Source organism: Diadema antillarum, unplaced genomic scaffold, assembly GCF_040938485.1.
Source record: "Diadema antillarum isolate AM-2024a unplaced genomic scaffold, OU_Dant_1.0 scf00000170, whole genome shotgun sequence".
Classification (NCBI taxonomy): domain Eukaryota; kingdom Metazoa; phylum Echinodermata; class Echinoidea; order Diadematoida; family Diadematidae; genus Diadema; species Diadema antillarum.
In genome coordinates this window covers 2701752-2722327 of record NW_027271059.1, presented here as the reverse complement: position 1 = coordinate 2722327, position 20576 = coordinate 2701752, and the positions used below count along the sequence as shown (strand labels likewise).

At 38.8% G+C, this 20576-nt stretch overlaps 1 long non-coding RNA gene across 1 annotated transcript; it reads right to left on the bottom strand.

The window, feature by feature from the left end:
* Positions 1-232: 232 nt before the first annotated feature.
* On the bottom strand, positions 233-20306 carry LOC139722735 (uncharacterized). The gene is made up of 3 exons (XR_011710302.1): positions 20174-20306; positions 8439-8494; positions 233-354 (listed from the first exon to the last, which is right to left on the bottom strand). It is a non-coding gene; the product is annotated as an uncharacterized lncRNA (long non-coding RNA).
* Positions 20307-20576: the final 270 nt, after the last annotated feature.

Genomic DNA, 20576 nt, shown 5'->3' with positions numbered 1-20576 from the left:
TCTTTGACTCACTTAACTGATATTTCTGCTGTAGTCTCAAAAGCAAATGCACTTACTAGCCTTTCTACTCTTCCTGCAATTATTGAAATAATTAATTCATTGTTGTCATAAGATCACCACTTGTTTTGCTGCCATTACAAAGCCCTGCATAAAGAAATAGCAACAAATACTTACCAATGTCATCTATGAAGTTCTGTTTGAGGATCAATGCCTGACACGCACTTGGCGAGGAGCAGGTTACTGTCATCAGATCATCGCATGGTATGTCATGTATGTCGTCCGGAAGTGCCTCGTTAAATGAGGAATTAGACGATATAGTGTCTCGACAGTGCTGGCATTTTATGGAGTTCTGGCCTAATTTGGAACACAATGAAAGCCCGGACGTACAAATTAGCTTTGTTTATTTTATTTTATTTTTCCAAAGGCCATTGCACTACTTATCGAGCCGTGCTTGTTTACCGGAGAGTTAATAAGCTTTTTTTTTTGCGACCATGATCATAAGAATGTTTAACCAACAATACATTCCATTAAGATACAAGTGAGTGCACATCTTTGGTCATCGTTTTGCAGTATAGGCAAACATTATGACATGTGGTTTTTTTTCGGTTGTTTGAGGACGGTGAGCTTTTTCTTATACAAAACAAAATCTATTTAATGTTGATAGCTCTCGGCGCAACTTATTGCAGAACACGTAGTAACACACACTTCATGCAAAACATGTGTATTGATGTATATATATGGGTATATACTCAGAAGGTGTGTCAGTGGCTGTGTGTGTTTGTGTGTGTGTGCGCGCGCATGTAAGTGACAAAAGATGCCCATGGTATGTATCTACAGGAAATTGCAATTCAGTGTAAGGGGATACTAGGAAAAACACCATTTCCATTTTCATTGTTCGTGACAATTATCCTTAGTTCTGAAATTGTCAAATATATTGTTGTTGTAGTTGTTGTTGTTTTTTTGCGTGTGTGTGTTTTTTCGGGGGGGGGGGGGGTCGAGGAGGGGGGTGGGAGAGGGGGGTTCCGAGATCACCATTGCCAACGCTGAATGTCGTTTGAGATTACGGAACTGTTAAACTCAAATTTTCGATCTTCCGTACCCTAACTGCCCCGCCGACAGTGTAGCGATATAAAATATATCCTCTCGTGGTTGCGACGGAAGACGGACCCATTTGTGCCACGATCGATTATCATGTGGGTTTCTCTTTGCCCACTGTTGGACGGGGAGGGCGTTTCGCGAGTGCCGGTACACGAAGTCGTGATGTTTCCCCGGTCAATTTCATATATTTGTCATTCCAATCCGTGAACGTGCAACCACATATACGCAACGCACCCACGCGAAAGAATTCGAACATTTAGATGCAGAGTCTGTGCGATATATCATTAATGGGAGCTCTATTTTTCGTGTCTGTCAAATCACATTCTCGTATATGCGTTAAATGTCCAAAGGCGAGCACTGCGTTTCCTAATTGTATATTCAAAGGGGATGGTTAGTAACTGGCCAGTGGAAATCAGTGGGAATGCTGAGGGATGATTGTTCCAATGCTTGTGGGAGTCATTTAAGAGTACGTATATCTATTATTGTGTGAACATTATTTGTCCCACTTTAATCCCCCGTCACTGTACAGGCATGTTAAACTAGAAACATTAAACTGCGCATTAGCTTAATATGAGACAATTCTGAAGCAAATAATACTCACGCAACAATAGATATATAATGTACTCTTAAATGAATCCCACAAGGATCGGAACAATCATCCCCCCGCATTTTCACTGAATCCCACTGATCAGTTACAAGCCATCCCCTTCATTCATTAAGTTTCCTTAGCTCGTCAAATTTCATTAAAATGTTATCAATTTCCGATGGTGGCAGTCATCCTCCCCAATACCGGGTGTCCCAAAAAAAGCGGAACGGTGGATTTTTAGTACCTTGCGTTCTAAAAGTGATATATTTTTTGACATTATTAGAAAGAGCATCTTCCGCAGAAGACCATGATACCAAAATCATTAAATTTGGTTCCGTACTTTTCATTCTACGCCAATTTATGTAAATGCAGTCATTTTCAATTTTTTTGCGACTTATGAGATAATAATTTGGGCGCGACACGCGTTCCATACGGTGAATTGTGTAAGCTCGTTGATCCATGTCAACAAAAGATAACGCTTTCATATTGGGAGCGCGCGCACACACACACAGACACACACACGCACGGTTTTTTCCTGGCCCGTGCCTAATGTGAAAGCTGTATCTTTTGTTGACATGGATCACCGAGCTTGCACAATATTCACCGTATGGATCGCGTGTCGCAAAATCCGCGAAATTAGGCAATGACTGAATTTTCAGAAATTGGCGTAGAATAAAAAGTACTGAACCAAATTTGATGATTTTGGTATCATAGTGTTCTGCTGAAGATGCTCTTTCTAATGATGTCAAAGGATATATAACTTTTAGACCGCAAGGTACTGAAAATCCACCGTTCCGCTTTTTTTTTTTGGACACCCGGTATATTCCTTTGTATGGAGTGCCTGATGTGCATGTATATGGCTGCCATTTCGTCGGTGTTTTCACGAACCGACGCTATTTCGTTTTAGAGCGAAAATGCAATTCTGAGAAAATCGCGTTTAAAGATCTTACAAGTTTTAGACGACGTTTTCAATGACTTTTCCTGTCTTGTGTGTGGAAATTTTGACAGGGTGATGAGAGTGGAAGTTGTTCTTCCTATCCATAGTGTAATTTTAGTGTGAATTAAAAAAAAATACGATATTTCTGTCTTCAAACTCACTGCGTCGGTTCGTAAATCCATCGTTTCTTGCGCGCACCATAGGTTATGTATTTAAGCGCGGGTCTCACGAACCGACGTAAGTTGTATTACGCCGGTTCGTGAGACCCGCGCTGTAGGGCCTGTACAATAGGTAACGTGCAATACGCGTGTATTTACGAACCGTCGCTATTTCATTTTCGTATGTGTTTACATACAAATACTATTAGGGCTATACCTGCTTATCAACAATAACCTTATTAATTGAAATTGATTGTCATGTTATGATTGTTGTGATGATTACAATACATTTAGTGATAATTAAGATGATAATACAAGCCAGTTTCTCTTAATTGTTCTAAAAAGAGTGTTGTTATTGTTTTCATCTTCATTTAGTACACGCATGTATTGTTATTATAGCTGTGGTTGATCGTTCCAAAGATTTCTTTGCCCCCCCTTTTTTTTTGGATATATTATTTAACACTTTTGCATGTGGACATCTATCATTTGGTAATACATGTACTCGGTATACTGTGTTTCATATTTTTTACTTTTTACTGTTTTTTTTTTAACTTTTTTATCTTACTTTACTTACTTTATTTTGTTCACATTATTTTTAATTCAAATTCAGTTCACTTCTTTCATAATAATTATGAATGTTTGTTCTAAGATGAAGGATACCGCTAAATCTTGGGAAAAAGACGTGCCAGTCAGTAATAATTACTTGTATTTACTCATCTTTCATACTCATGCATGCACTCTGTTATTTCTTTCTCTGAAATAATCTATTAATTTCTTTATTTCTTATCATTCCACATATTTGTGACATTTACTTTGTCACAATTTTTATCAGTGTCATTATTGTCATTTGGCTCGCATGCGAATTCACTCATAATTCCTCATTTTCCATCTTTCTCTTTCCTGCTCAACAGATTCTATGATAGCTGCACCTGATCATATAAAAACATAAAACTCATCCTGCATGCACTCTTCGAAACTGATAAACTCCTATAAATACATAAATATCAACACTATCAGAATTTCAAGCTTCATTTTAAATATATAATAATGGTCATGTTTTATTATGCCTTTTGCAGCAATATATTGAAGAGGTACATTATGTAATCGAAGAAACATAGGTCCTCAATAAAATATCAAATTTGAATTATTCAGAGATGAGTACACGTAATGACAATGGGAAGGATAACAATTGTGGAAGAGCTCCATAAATCAATACATATCTAATGGCAAATGGAGATGGAATCAAGATTCAAGAATATGTGTAATTCAAGTTCATTATTATATCAGTTCTTGTGTGTTCACAAAAAGAGGAACACAATTCGAACATGCACACCAAATCTTACATCGTACATTTACATCTATAGAGTGCGGACGGAACATATACCAGAGAAAGAATAACATTCTCAAATTAATATATCAAGCATAACTATGTATATGAACACACAAAGATGTTGCTGCATATGCATGAAGCTTGAGAGTGCTGCAACACCCATATGCTCAGATAAAAACTTGATGTATATCATACACAAGAGAAGAGGTACTGCATGTACATGTAGTTACACTATTCACAGGACAGTAGAGAAAAAGCAAGAGAGAGAGAAGGAAATGGGTGTCTAAAATAGGTCGATGTAAGGAGTGCCAAGCCAATTAAGTCTCTAATAGAAGTCATACATATATAAGGAAACAAATTAATCACAACATAAAGGATCGTGCTCATGTTAACCAATAATTAGCATCTAAAAATGTGTGTAGAAAGCCCATAATATCAGCCTTTCGCCCCGTAGGCTTGTTACATATGAGAAAAGAGAAATTTTGGCCGACCCCCCCCCCCCTCCCTGTGAATCCTTAATCCACCAGTACTATAAACACATTCTGAGAATGTGTTGTAGTACATGTACTAGCAAATTCACAAGAGGGGTGGGGAAATTCGGCCAAAATTGTGTGTGGCTAAAATAATTAAAAAGAAAGGTCATCAGCAAAACTACGGGGTGGATGCAGACGAATTTTCATGTGATGACTAAAAAATGCAGCTAAAGGGAAAAAAAAGACGGCGGAGAGGGGCGAAGGCTAATTTGACTCCCCTCCCCCCCCCCACCAAACAACAAACAAACAAACAAACAAACACTAGTTTTACAGCACCTTTAAAGGACTCTCAATTTTTTGTTTGTTAAAAACAAACGTCTCGAAGTAAAGAATTCCATATTGTAGGCGAAATGTAGACCGATACAGTGTATAAAGTGTACATCCCAAGCTATTAAAGAAAAAACAAACAGATTATGAATATCATTTAAAGTAAGAATTTCAGTGTGTTTAATCATCTTTAGTTGAGTTGCAAATGACATGTACATATTTAATAAGAGCAGTAAACTTCGAAGCGCCCCCAAGCCCTTCTATAATTAATTATTCATGTGTAAAGGTAGCGCCAGGGCACTCCGGTGGTCTAGTGGTTATGACGCTGGTCTAGTAATCCAGAGGTCGTGGGTTCGAATCCTGCTTGGGCTGCCTGTATTTTTTTTTTCACAGCAGCCTACAAACTGCACACTGCAGTTGCGTGCGTTACTACGGATGGAGACAAATGAATAATCTATTATTTCAATATACAATGTTTGACATCCTTATTGCAATCACTTTCTTTAATTGTAAATTTAGAGACATAATGAATTATTATGAAAGGAAATCATATTTCTGTATTTTGTTGTGAGGTTGCATTGGAACATACACGTATCATAATTTACAATTTTAGTTAAATAAAGAACATCTTATAACAGAACTGTCTAGTGATGGTTGAATAATTATGTCAATTTGTTATAAGTCCTATCAGTTACATGGAGTGCATGTTCCCATGTTTATAAGAATCATACGTGACACATTCAAAGTGGGTTGAAGACAACAAAATAATAAATAAAAGAATAAAGGAGAATAGAACTTAATCTGATTACAGCATCATCTAAATATTGCCAATGTGCACTTAGAAATCTATCAAGATTTATCACAAGGTTATGATTACCACACAAAACCTTCAAGATTTGTTATCATGAAATACATACCAATGAACACTTAAAAAAATCTAACATTCCATATCCACATAAAGCTTTCCTTGATATAAATGTCTCTCTGTAGTGTTATTAAAGTGTAGCAAAATTGTAATTACGACATCACAGAATGGAATGCATTGTTTTCACCTTCAATCTTAGGATCTCCTTTCATGTTTCCACTTTACAATCACATTTCACTGTAGATATACCGTCCTTATGTTGTCGCCCTTCATCCCAATTTTTCCCTTCTATCCTATCTGTAGATTGTCTTCTTTCCTAAGCCATTGTATTCACATTCCTTGATGATCAGCACGATGCTGTACTTTTTTCTTCTTCTCTGAAACAGTCCAGCTCTTCGCTACTGCATGGCATCAGTCATCTGAAAGAAAAGACAGAAATTAAGAACTTTCGATTAAAATCAAACATCATGATACAAGATACAACTTTCATTTTGAGAAAAAGAAATCAGCCAACTAAACTGTAGTTGAAATTATTTTGCGCTATTTATATTAAACATAAAACAACGGTATACAGGATCAAAGAATGTCAAAAAAATACTGCTGTTCGTCTTTGATGCATATTCAAATTGTCTCGCCCTTTACATATTTTAATGATGCAAGACCTTATATCTAGCACTTAATAAGTCTCATGTAGAATTTAAATTATTATTCACATGAATAAATCTACATGTCCTTGTAAACAAGGCATTGCTTTGAAAAAGCTGAATATTACTAACTGCATTTGGGAAACAGTCTACGACAATCAAACTTTCTCGTGATAAAAGGAAACTAGAAATTGCAATTTACACTCCATTTCCAACACTTCTCCATATATATATGGACATATTGAGATTAACATAACGTGACCAGAATAAACACTCCAACTAAACACTCCAAGCTAAACACTTTAACTCTCAATACTTTGCACGTGCTATACACACCGGGTGTTTAGATGTTAAACAAAGTGTTTAAATTTTTAACACTGTGTTTAGTTCATAAACATGTCGCATGTCGCATTTTTTACAGTGACATTGCTACCCTCCACCCTGAGTATAAACAGGGAGGTCACCTCCCTGGTATAAATAGGTAACCGGTATAACTAGGATGAGAATGTCTGTGTTGATGATCAGCAAGTGTGCACCTGTAAATGGTGACTGGCTGGAATGCTCCCCAGGGAGTGGAGAGTGTGCACTGTCCTTGCTGATCGGAAATAATGTATCCTGTTATTTGACAGAGGAAATGATAGTATACATGCGCCTTGAACACTCTACAAGTGTATGGTGCAATAAAAAAAAAATCACATTATCAGTACAAAAAACAAACAAACACACAAACAAACAAACAAAAAATCCCGACAGGTATACATAACCCAGAATGGCTCATATATTATGAAGAGTTTTGTTGCAAAATGAACTAACTCCATTCATGTTAAATTCAGATATTTGTAATTAAAGCTGCTGAAAAACAAAGAAAATAATAACATTAGGTTATAACTTCTAGACTATTTCCTCTTATGTAACAAGTGAGGCATTACTAGAAAGGTTTAATTTTCCTCCATCTGAGGATGGACTTACATTAAAATGTTTAACAATGGTGCTTAGCTCATTTTGCAATAAAAATCCTCGTATATATATATGAGGATTGTTGTTTCTAAGAAAAAAAGTGAATGATTAAGTCCAATCAGGAGTACTATAAACAACGGAACAACAATTTAAAAAGTAGCCCTTCATGACACCACACGCACACACACACACAAACGAAATAGAACAACGCTCCATCGCTAGCCACACAATGCATCAATTCAAAGGCAAGCCGTCACACATGATCTCAGATAATGTACTCCCGCAAACGGAAATCGATAGAAAATTAAAAAAAAAAACAGAAAGATGTATAAAATGTTCTATCAATTTTAATGAAGTCTACAACCCTTCCTTCCCATATGCATGTACCCCTATAGCGCCAGAGGCAGTGGCCATTTTAACCTCGTGAAATAAAATTTTAGAATAACATTTAGACCTATTCGGCGATGTGAATAATCGTGAATAATCTTCATCATGAAGCCTAATCTTATTACAAAAGACATATATACTCCGAATTAAATTAGGTTAAATGCAACACTTCGTTCGTCACCAGCGTAAAATTCAGTTAAATTTCCATTCTAAAATGCATGCTCCTATCTTAGACTTGAATGACGCAACTAAACAAATGATTCCTTCGATAGTGAGTTTGAATGACTGAATTTTGAATTTGATTGCTCACTCACTTCTCCGAGTGTGGCAAACATGAAGACAAATGCTCGGAATACATGAAATATCGCCGGTTGAGAATGATAAGGGCGTTAAGTTACCACAAAACCCATAGTGTTCAAGACCACTTAACGCCCTTCTCATTCTCAACAGACGATATGAACTTGAATGACAAAATAATGAAATTGACCAGCAACGTATTAAAAACGTGTCTACATAGCAGGCATTTATGACGAGGAAGCACAGAAAATAGTTTCTTCTCTATGTGACGATCTAACAGAGGGTATATTGAAGTACCATAGTGCCAATAGGTTTTGGAGTTCGTACATCATTTAATCTCGATATCCTCAGCTACTGATACTCATAGTCTGCTTCTTACCTTGAATGAAAATCCCACAGAAAGCCAGTAGAATAAATGCTGTGAGTGATGTCATCCTACGAATGTGATAAAAAAGAAAACAAGAGTACAGAAATTGACATTGATAATCTTGCAAGTGTCTTCAAGTTCCTTTATTTCCCTCACATGACATCTAAGTATTGCAAGCGTTATGAATGCTGCCGGTAGCTATTTTGACTATAGGTGAAAATAATTGGCATTCCCTTTTGAATCAGAACCTGTAATAACTAAAAATATCGGCAAACTCAGTAAGTAACACACGAAAACATCACAGTAATGATAATATTGCTCGCTGCATAAATCAATATGTGAGTCATTGTAAGAAACAATATTACTAATAAAATAAATCCTCTCTTCCCTAACAAATAGGACATCAAAACAACGAATACTTTAGTCACGCGTATAGCCATGATACTTGGTCTATGTTGACATTTTCCCGTTTTTTACACTATTGGATAATTGAATTGTTTTCATTTCAACGCCTTTCAATTGCATAAGTAAAAAAACTGTCATGTTGTGGACTGCTGCAACAACACTTTAATTGCACATGCAAACTTGTTTTATGCCACAGCTACAACGTTGCACAATCTGTAAATTGCGGCAACCCCTATACGCCATTGATATGGCTGTTATTGTGTTTTTTTTTGTTTGTTTGTTTTTTTTTTACATGCGCATTAGTTCTCTTGCTACATTTTTCGGGAAGGTTCCCTAAAAATCCCATAAATAGTCCATGGGCCAAGACCCGAAAAATGGGTTGTTGGTACCATTTGAGGTGGCACAACCTTTTTGGTGTCATTTTGTTTGTCGGGCATAGATATACTTATCAAGCTATGATAGCATTTCCAAATGAGTAGCTTAGTCATAATAAATGAATTTTTAACCAATTTGGTCTCGTATTTATATCCCTATACTTCTGAATCGAAACTAAACCGCTATACAAAGAAGAGCACTGCCTTCTGTATGTCCACAGGTGTTCTGTTGTAAACGCGGTGCGCTTAGTCTTTATTCAAGGCAGCGAAGGGAATATCCAAAGGGTTATGATGTCCACAGCTGTCACGCGGTGCGCTTAGTTCTTTATCTAGACCAATGTACCGTTATCATATCTAAAGTTCCTCATAAAAGGGATTATCTATACTGTTTTTATACCACCCTATCAACAAATACATCAGTTTTAAACAAAAATCACTCTGTTCATTTACAATGTTATCTATTATAATGTATTGTAGTGTACCGGTACATTGTTTTTGCATTATCTTTCATTGTTGGAGGGAAATAAAGCGACATTGGCGTGGTATCAGCGTTTTCACCTTATCGTTTTCACCGAAAAATGATAAATAATTGAAAGATACGGTAAAAATCACGAGGAATTGCTTTTGTTGTTGTTGTTGTTCTTAGATAAAAGCATATACACTGTATCATACGCTTTGGACATTCCCTTCGCCGTCTAGAATAAAGACTAAGCGCTGTGGACATCATAACCTTTGGATATTCCCTTCGCTGCCTTGTATAAAGACTAAGCGCACCGCGTTTACAACAGAACACCTGTGAACATACCACAGAGCTGCATTTTACAGCTCTATGGAACATACAGAAGACAGTGCTCTTCTTTGTATGGCGGTTAGTTTCGATTCAGAAGTATAGGGATATAACAACGAGACCAAATTGGTTAAAAATTCATTTACTATGACTAAGCTACTCATTTGGAAATGCTATCATAGCTTGATAAGCATATCTATGCCCGACAAACAAAATGACACCAAAAAGGTTTTGCCACCTCAGATGGTACCAATATCTGGCCTGGCCCATGGACTAAAAAGACTGTACTAGATCCGCAGCAGACCTGTCCACATAAATAATTTCATGCTCAAGCATTACAAAGACAAGAAGACACGTCAATAGAACATTGTAAGAGATTCGCGCTAACCTCTTTTTTATGTTAATAGTTCATTCCAAGAATACTTAGTGGGAGGTTGCTTGGGAATGGCGGTATTCCTATTCCAAACAATCATCTGCATTAGATTAACACATTAAACACATAGGCATAGACATTGCATTTTAAGAGGAGGTTTTCATTAGATAAAATTGGCTTTTATAGAAGAGGATTTTGAAATGTATAAGAAAATTGCACAAAAAGAGCAGTTACAGTTTTAGTACGCCAAAGCTCTATCGTCTGTTATCATGGTACGTTGTGTACAGTGCTTTTCATTTTGTACGGAGGTTTACGCGCGCGAAGCAAGATTGCAACACGTTGAATTAACCCCTAAAGATATCAAAGCAGTTAAGATATTTCCGGAAGTAAAACACCAGGTGGCATGGCCCGGGTGCTGTTCGTTTTTCCGGAGGTTCGTTAATCCGAAACAACCGAATTACCTATACCTAGAGGTTTGTTAATAATCGGAAAATGAAAAAGGGTTCGTTAATCCGAACATTTCTGGCGTTATTCCGAAGGTTCGCTTTTTTCGAGGGTTCATTAATTCGAAAATGAAATAGGGTTCGTTATTCCGAAGGTTCGTTGATCAGAAGTGATATACACTCTAAGAAAAACAGTTTCTCAAATGGTTCTCGTCGGCTCCAAAATGGTTCTCATCAGATGGTTCTCGCCAAATTGTTCCGATGAGCACCTATAAATGGTTCCAAGTCGAAATGGTTTCGTTCGTCACCATTTGCTAGTATGCGACCCAGTCCCCGAGTGTTATTTGTGGTACTCCTGCAGGTCAAACAATATCTTTAGGTCCCCTTTCATATTTCCCCTTGCTGTATATTCGAATGCCAGATGTAAGAATCACCAAAACTGTGGTATTGGTACAAAAATATTGTATGTGTTTCTACTGCTGTGATAATAAAAAGTACATATTGTTTTCATCGTAGACTAATGACTTCTCTTGGCTGCGTGCCAACTGACAGCTGCCACCATGCATCCAATTTTAGCGCTCGATCAGATATGCGTACGCGTAAACGTACACATACTAGTGCTGCACTGTAGGACTATGTAACCGCGGCGGCACGCGCCGCGGCTATGTAGCCCTGTGCTGCCTGCCTGCGCGCGCCTATGCAAACCTACCACCACATAGCGGCAGAGTGCCAATGCAATACCCATGCATTATGCAGCAGCAGACGGCTATAGTGTAGACGTAGACACTTATACACATCAACACCCATAACGAACGGCACCCGGTACAACGGTAACGTTAGACATTAATTTTGACAAAGTGGACTGGAAACGTGTCACTGTCAATTCCATTTTCGCCATGGCAGTCATCACAATTTAGGAGAAGAGGTAAGATTTTTAGTTTTAATGTGGTTTTATCTCATTTTTAGATGACATTCGTTGGTACAAAATCAAGTTAGAATGTTACGTGTTAGCAATCCTACTGTTAGATTCATCACTCAGTTTTCGTTTTCAGTCAGTGATTAACCTTTAACGGTGAGCTAGGTCCTAATGTTAGATCTCATCGAAGCTGCTATTTTGTGTAATGTTTACCAGGTACAGTAGATCCAGATCTAACAATAACATGTTAGGCCTGACACTTTACAATTAGAAATTTGGCATAGTAATGCCAATGGCTCATGGGCTAGCCCGAACAGACGCCGTGCGGGGCCGGAGCATGGCTGTACGTTTTTACAGCGACTGGGCCGGGCTAAGTTACTAATAGCTAGCCTAGGTATGCATGTAACGTTTTGGCATTTCTATGCCTATTAAAAATAGAGTCTACTAACTCCGAAACATAGCCCAAACGCCAAACGCAAAGATGACTGTGTACAAGGAGCGCCCCGGGGTAAGGTCTATACCGTCTAGAAACAGCACATGCAATAAGGAAATTTGTTCTATAACTTTAAGTTTCCTGTGTCAGTGTTAATGTTAGAGCCATGGCTCTAACGTTAACACTGACAGTTATAACTTAAAGTTATAAAACAAATTTCCTTATTGCATGTAGACGGTATAGACCTTACCCCGGGGCGCTCCTTGTACACAGTTATCTTTGCGTTCGGCGTTTGGGCTATGTTTTGGAGTAAGTAGACTCTATTGCAATAGAGGTCTGTAATAACGTTAGACTTAGAGCCGATAGAGGTCTGTCTACAGCCCAGTGCAGTGGGCAGTAGGCCTAACTGTTAGGTCAAAATCTCTTCAGTATGTTTTCAGGCTTGTTCTAAAAAGTGAGGAGTCACGTCATGTAATGCCGTGTTCTGTTTATCGAAGTACATAGCAAGTAAGGACATTGTTTTATTAACGCGGTGTAGGTCTATTGTATCTTTCAATTCATATATCAGGGAAGTGGACACACCAACATGCACAGAAACCAGGGAACAAGTAACTCTGGCCGGGACGATGAAGCAGTACATAAGTGTTTGGGTCGCTGGTGCGGTTAGGGAAAAAGGTAGACTCTACATTGAGCAGAGAGACAGCCTGTGACAGACCGTTGACAACATCGGCCAGAACCGTAGGCTTAACACTAGCCAAGAATGAGCTGGGCGGCCACAAGAATTCATCGATCAGAATAAGAGCCCGGGATAGCCCATTTGCAGCATCAGCCAGAACCCTGGGCTAGTCGAGAATGAGCTGTGTGGCTAAGACGATACATCGATCAGAATGACAGCCTGTGATAGCCCGTTGACAGCATCAAACACAACCGATGGGCTAGTCAAGAATGAGCTGGGTGACCAAAAGAATACATCGATCAGAATGACAATTTTAGCCCGATAGCCCGTTGACAGCAACCACCAGAAACCTACGCTAGCCAAGAATGAGCTGAGTCAAAGAAAAAACACTGATGCTGCCAGAGAAAACCTTTGAGAAATTATGTAGATAGGGTAGGTAAGTCCGTTTGCATTGACTTATAGTGTATTTTATAGCTGCTCTTTCAGAATCTGCCGTCAACCAAATATTCATTTCAGGCGACTTTTTGTTGGTTTGTGTGATGGAGGGTCACATATGTTTTGTTATGATCCCAATAGAGTATTTGCAACTTACAATGTACCAGTGATAATGTTTCACTATAATTTGCATTTAACAGCTTTGAATCAACTGTATTGGGGGGGGGGGGGGGGTAGACGTAATGAGATCAGACCAGATGCCAATCTGAGAAGTGGAGTCATTCATAGTTCTAAACTTTAAAAGCACAAATGGAAAATGCTCTTTATACTTCTCCAGTCATTGTGTGCTCGATTTCTACACACTTTTACAGTTTGCACCTAGACTGGTAAAACTTATTGCATTTATACCCACGCAGGAATTACGTATTGGGTAGAGAATTGAAGATTATGTAATTTATTTCAAAGCACTGATGCACCTCTTGTCACCAGTTTATATTGCTTTTGCAGAAATAAAAAATGTACATGTACGTGGTGGTGGTGTTTAAAAGACTGTTGGCAAATTTGGTGAACAAAATGACAAATGCTAACAACATATTATTGTCATAGGCAGGTTATAGTATAACTAGAGAGGGGCCGTCAAAGGCGGCAGACCCACGCCTATAAGTACAAAGTCGGGGTAAACATAATGTGCATTCGGTCATCTACCAGAATTCGGCCACTTAATTGCCAGTGTGCTTTATCACCAGCCAGTGAGTTCTACCAAAGATCGTACACTGAAGTGTACGATCTTTGGTTCTACAGTCACATCACACGCAAATCACATCATTACACATACGGTATTAACACTCATTCACGTACAGGAAAGTCCTTAAGTCTCCTCCAAAAATCCATCGAAAATCCCAAATTCCACCGTCAAAAGTGCAGAATCGGAACTTTTCCAAGCGCGCGCGAATTAAGTCCAGTTTTAAGAGTATTGTCTACGCGACGGGTCGCGGAAAAAGCGCTAAAAATCGAGAAATACGCCGTTTTCTTGCGGGATATTTTGATTATAGCAAGCCGAGAGTGTGATGATATCAAAGGTCGTATGAGTGTACGATCTTTGATGGTATCCACAAAAGCGCAAAAGAAAAACAAAATTTAAGTACCCCCTCGGCAATTAGCCCTATGATTAGTGTCTACGGGAATTATTCAATGCGAGGGTTGAATGCAAATGTCTACTGCACCAGTATTCGGCCACCAACGAGCGCCGCAACGTCCCCGGTGCAATTTTGCACCAACAGTGTAGAGCGCGATGCATTTTCAGCGGCCTTGCACACGCATTGACATTGAGCACGCATATCGTGCAGTGTGACTGCGACCGAGCAAAATGCTCCTCCAACGAAAAAACAATCAATGTTAATTTGAAAAATCATCAAAATACGGGCCAGTTTGTGATGACGGAGAACGAACTTTCATAAATCTAGAAGGACATAGTCCCTCAAATAGGCCTAAACGTAAATTTCGGAATTCTTACGAACATTTGAGCAGCGAAGTCGGATCGTTGGGGAGTTTATGTTTTCGTATGGTAGCGGAAAATCGCAAAGTGAGAAACGGGAAATTTTCGGAATGGTCACTATACCATGGGGTCAAAACTTCAAGGTCACTCAGAATTTGCAAGGGTCAACCGATTATCACCAAAATCTAATCGATTCTTTCCTGCCATTATCCAAACATCCCCATAACATTTCGTGCAAATCCGTTTACCCGTTCTCTTGTTATCTTGTACACAAACAAACAAACAAACAAACAAACAAACAAACAAACAAACAAACATACGGAACCCTTTACATAACCCCCTGCCGATTTTCATCGGCGTGGGTAAAAACCTCACACACGAACACACACACACACACACACACACGTGCGTAAAAACATGGAGGGGCTCATCTCACTGGTAAAAATAAGTATTTCGCTTTCTAGTTAAAATCATCTACACAACAGCGAAAATTTCAGTAAAAATATAAATTATGAGAGGTAGAATAACAGCCCGAACCATTTATTTTGATTGGTGCTTAAAAAAAAACCACAAACAAAAAATATATTGGACCCATTCCGACCCAATATCATTTTCCTCTTCTACGGGTCTCCTTTGAAAACAATAAATTTTTCTTGCTTTGTGGATTGAGAGATTACATGAAAAAAGTCTAGCAATTTAGATGTAGCATAATTATACTTGATTACTTCTGTGTGATGTTCTGCGAGAGTCAGTCGTTGCTTCACAATAATTATGTTGATGGATATTTCTTTGAATGTTTTTTTTTTCAGTAGACTTTTATTCTTGTTTCATGATTTGACTACACCGTATGATGGCTTGGATACGCGACATTGAAAAAATTGTGTAATAAATCTAGTAATTTTAATGTATTTTTTTTCAAATTTTCTGCTCAGTGTCTTGATAAAAAAAGTTCATTTGGCTCATCAAAGTGATGGGCGCGACGGAATGTGTGTGTGCGAGAATGATGTAATTATGTGTGTTAGAAATATAAAAAACACATTTCGTTTTGATAATGAGTCACAATGTAATTGAAAACGTAAGACTCCAAAGTTCCGGTGCAGCTAAAAACTAGTGGATGACAAGACTAGTACAGTTCGTGACTTCATGTGTGTACGATATAAAGACAAAAGGCTCTCTAAGGAGAATTTTAGAAAAAAATATGTTTTTTTTTTTTAATGAAAAACAGTCTTAGCATTGACTTGTTTTTTGGTGTATGAGGGTAATATTATTCCCCTTGCTTTCTGAAAGAGGTAAGTATATAAAAGTGCTCTTTCAATATGCTAGAAAAGTGAGCATATTTTCTTTATGTTTTCTATATTGTTGTCTATGCATGACGTCACAAAGGTTGTAGTCTTCTAATCCAGCGATGGCTGCAGGTTCGCTCTTATATGATGTAATGGTTGGATTTCATAAATCCACATACGTGTATAGATATTTGGGTTTCATTCTCCTTTAATACTGATTTTACCCCCCCCCCCCAAAAAAAAAAAAACAACAACATACACACACACACACACATAAACACAAACATACCCATGTAAATACATCATGCAAGTATGCGCGCACGCTTTTATTTTTTATTTCATCATCTTTTTCCAACATTGTCAAGACCGTAACGTGAAGCTTAGTCGTGGTATCATTATGAAACCTTATAGTCTATTCAAGCCGCAAAATCGTAATTGATACCATGCACATAATACAACCAACACGCAATAGTAAAGAGCATCTTATCAATCATCTTGCAAGATATAGGCTTGTCTATACAGTGCACTCCCGTTATAACGAAAGCGGTCATAACGAAATTCTGGTTACAGCGAAATAAAAATCCAGGTCGTAAAAAATTTGGCTCTTTTCTTTTTTTTTTTCAATTATTATCATTTGTTCGGTCATAACGAAATTTCGATATAAGAAGTAAAACTGCCGGTGGTCTCGAGGACTTCGTTGTAACGGGAGTCCACTGTACTCAACATGCCATCCTCGATGAAGATTATCTCTGATACAATCATTACTGGGGATAGCACGGTATCGTTACATGAACGAAAAGTTAACGACGGCGTACTTGCAAATACAGATGAAATAGCTCAATCGTATTATATTTATTCACATCCCTTGGCTTGTTTAGATGCTGCCTTTCGAGCACGTAGATATTACTCACAGTTACTGCTAATGAATGTCGCAAGAAGAGCAAATCCCATTTGAATCTGATACACCCAATTCAATGGGAGATGATGGTGCAAAGTCACAACGAAAAGTTCATGTAACGCACTCATCATTCTTGTTTTTTCCTTGTAATTCTCCGACATCATTCAACACTTACCCAAGTCTTGCCGCCCTCAATTGATGTTCGTGATAATTTTGTGATTAACAAGAGGAGTAATACAGTGTATCACCATACTCTTATTATCATATTTCTTGTTTATATAAAACCCATGCCGTATCCACTAATCCTGTCAGATTAGGAAATCAATGAGATAATCCCAAATGTTACAGCTAATACCTATTGTACTGCGACTGCACAAAAGAATTTACTGGAGAAAATACCATGCGGATTGGTACACATAGCTAACTAGAGAGGGGCCGTCAAAGGCGGCAGACCCACGCCTAAGTACAAAGTCGGGGTAAACATAATGTGCATTCGGTCATCTACCAGAATTCGGCCACTTAATTGCCAGTGTGCTTTATCACCAGCCAGTGAGTTCTACCAAAGATCGTACACTGAAGTGTACGATCTTTGGTTCTACAGTCACATCACACGCAAATCACATCATTACACATACGGTATTAACACTCATTCACGTACAGGAAAGTCCTTAAGTCTCCTCCAAAAATCCATCGAAAATCCCAAATTCCACCGTCAAAAGTGCAGAATCGGAACTTTTCCAAGCGCGCGCGAATTAAGTCCAGTTTTAAGAGTATTGTCTACACGACGGGTCGCGGAAAAAGCGCTAAAAATCGAGAAATACGCCGTTTTCTTACGGGATATTTTGATTATAGCAAGCCGAGAGTGTGATGATATCAAAGGTCGTATGAGTGTACGATCTTTGATGGTATCCACAAAAGCAAAAAAGAAAAACAAAATTTACGTACCCCCTAGGCAATTACCCCTATGATTAGTGTCTACGGGAATTATTCAATGCAAGGGTTGAATGCAAATGTCTACTGCACCAGTATTCGGCCACCAACGAGCGCCGCAACGTCCCCGGTGCAATTTTGCACCAACAGTGTAGAGCGCGATGCATTTTCAGCGGCCTTGCACACGCATTGACATTGAGCACGCATATCGTGCAGTGTGACTGCGACCGAGCAAAATGCTCCTCTAACGAAAAAAACAATCAATGTTAATTTGAAAAATCATCAAATATCAAAGGTCGTATGAGTGTACGATCTTTGATGGTATCCACAAAAGCAAAAAAGAAAAACAAAATTTACGTACCCCCTAGGCAATTACCCCTATGAAATAGTGTCTACGGGAATTATTCAATGCAAGGGTTGAATGCAAATGTCTACTGCACCAGTATTCGGCCACCAACGAGCGCCGCAACGTCCCCGGTGCAATTTTGCACCAACAGTGTAGAGCGCGATGCATTTTCAGCGGCCTTGCACACGCATTGACATTGAGCACGCATATCGTGCAGTGTGACTGCGACCGAGCAAAATGCTCCTCCAACGAAAAAAACAATCAATGTTAATTTGAAAAATCATCAAATATCAAAGGTCGTATGAGTGTACGATCTTTGATGGTATCCACAAAAGCAAAAAAGAAAAACAAAATTTACGTACCCCCTAGGCAATTACCCCTATGATTAGTGTCTACGGGAATTATTCAATGCAAGGGTTGAATGCAAATGTCTACTGCACCAGTATTCGGCTACCAACGAGCGCCGCAACGTCCCCGGTGCAATTTTGCACCAACAGTGTAGAGCGCGATGCATTTTCAGCGGCCTTGCACACGCATTGACATTGAGCACGCATATCGTGCAGTGTGACTGCGACCGAGCAAAATGCTCCTCTAACGAAAAAAACTTTACAATCAATGTTAATTTGAAAAATCATCAAAATACGGGCCAGTTTGTGATGACGGAGAACGAACTTTCATAAATCTAGAAGGACATAGTCCCTCAAATAGGCCTAAACGTAAATTTCGGAATTCTTACGAACATTTGAGCAGCGAAGTCGGATCGTTGGGGAGTTTATGTGTTCGTATGGTAGCGGAAAATCGCAAAGTGAGAAATTTTCGGAATGGTCACTATACCATGGGGTCAAAACTTCAAGGTCACACAGAATTTGCAAGGGTCAACCGATTATCACCAAAATCTAATCGATTCTTTCCTGTCATTATCCAAACATTCCCTGAACATTTCGTGCAAATCCGTTTACCCGTTCTCTTGTTATCTTGTACACAAACAAACAAACAAACAAACAAACAAACAAACATACAAACAAACAAACAAACAAACAAACAAACAAAAAAACAAACAAACAAACAAACAAACAAACAAACAAACATACGGAACCCTTTACATAACCCCCTGCCGATTTTCATCGGCGTGGGTAAAAATGGTACTCACGAGCACCATTTCATCGGGAAAAAGGTTCTAATGGGCACCTTTTGCAAAAGGTGCCGACAAGCACCATTTAGAAAAGGTTCTCACGAGCACCTAAAAGGGTGTCGCTATTGTGACAGTGCTGAGAACCATTTAATGGTGCTCAAAAGAACCTTTTTTTCTAAGAGTGTAGGGTCCGTAACGAACCTTCGGAACAACGAGCTTTGTTTCATTCTTGGAATAACGAATTTTCGGAATAAAGAACCTTCGGAATAACGACCCTTCGGAGCAAAGAACCTTCGGAATAACGAATATTCGGAATAACGAGCTGTAACCCATGGCCCTGACGCTATCAACGCCTCCCCGAGGGGTGTGAGCCAATCAAAGACAAGTATTTACTGGTGCACGATTGTAGGGCAAGTACGCGAGTATTTGTCATGTGCCTTTAATAGCATACATATGGCGGCCTATGAAAGGACAAATTTCCCGACATTGCCGTCCTGAGGCAACCAAACATGAATTGATAAGCTATTAAGAACAATAATGGTAAAAATCTTAGGCCAAAACCTTTAGAAATGAGATATGTCTGCACGTAAAAGTAACCAATTTGGTAAACAACGCATTACACACACCCATACACGCACACACATTAACACACACACGCACAAACCCAGCCTAGAATGTTAGTCAAATAAACGCCGTATATAATGTGGCATTACATCCTGCAAGTTATCGTCACAAGTGAAGCAAGATATTGAAAAATTATAACATAAACGTAGATCCTCGTCTTCTTCGTCCACTCGAAAGAAGAGTAGATATGGACTTGCCTTCCTCCTGGTAATTTCCTTCTGTAGTTCGGGATCCTGAAGTCCAAGTGCGTACCGAGAGTTAGAGATGAAGCCAGAGATGCGATGAAAACAGTTCGGCGAAGAGAACCTATCATCAGCCACTCTGCTTTGGGTTTAGCTATACCATAATATGCGTCGTGTTTTCGTTTCAACATGAATGTGATTTTCATTGTGAGAGAATAGGTCATGACCCCCCCCCCCCCCCACCCCCGTGCTAAATCCTTGACGCCAGTACAATGTATTCATTTGTATTGTGGTTCTCCAACAAAGCGTGCGATAGGAGCATTCAAGTCTTCACGCAAACACCCACGTATCACTTTTGTTTGCATGTATATGGTTATTACTATCTTCTTTTTCAACCGAAACTCGTTTGGGGGGATTT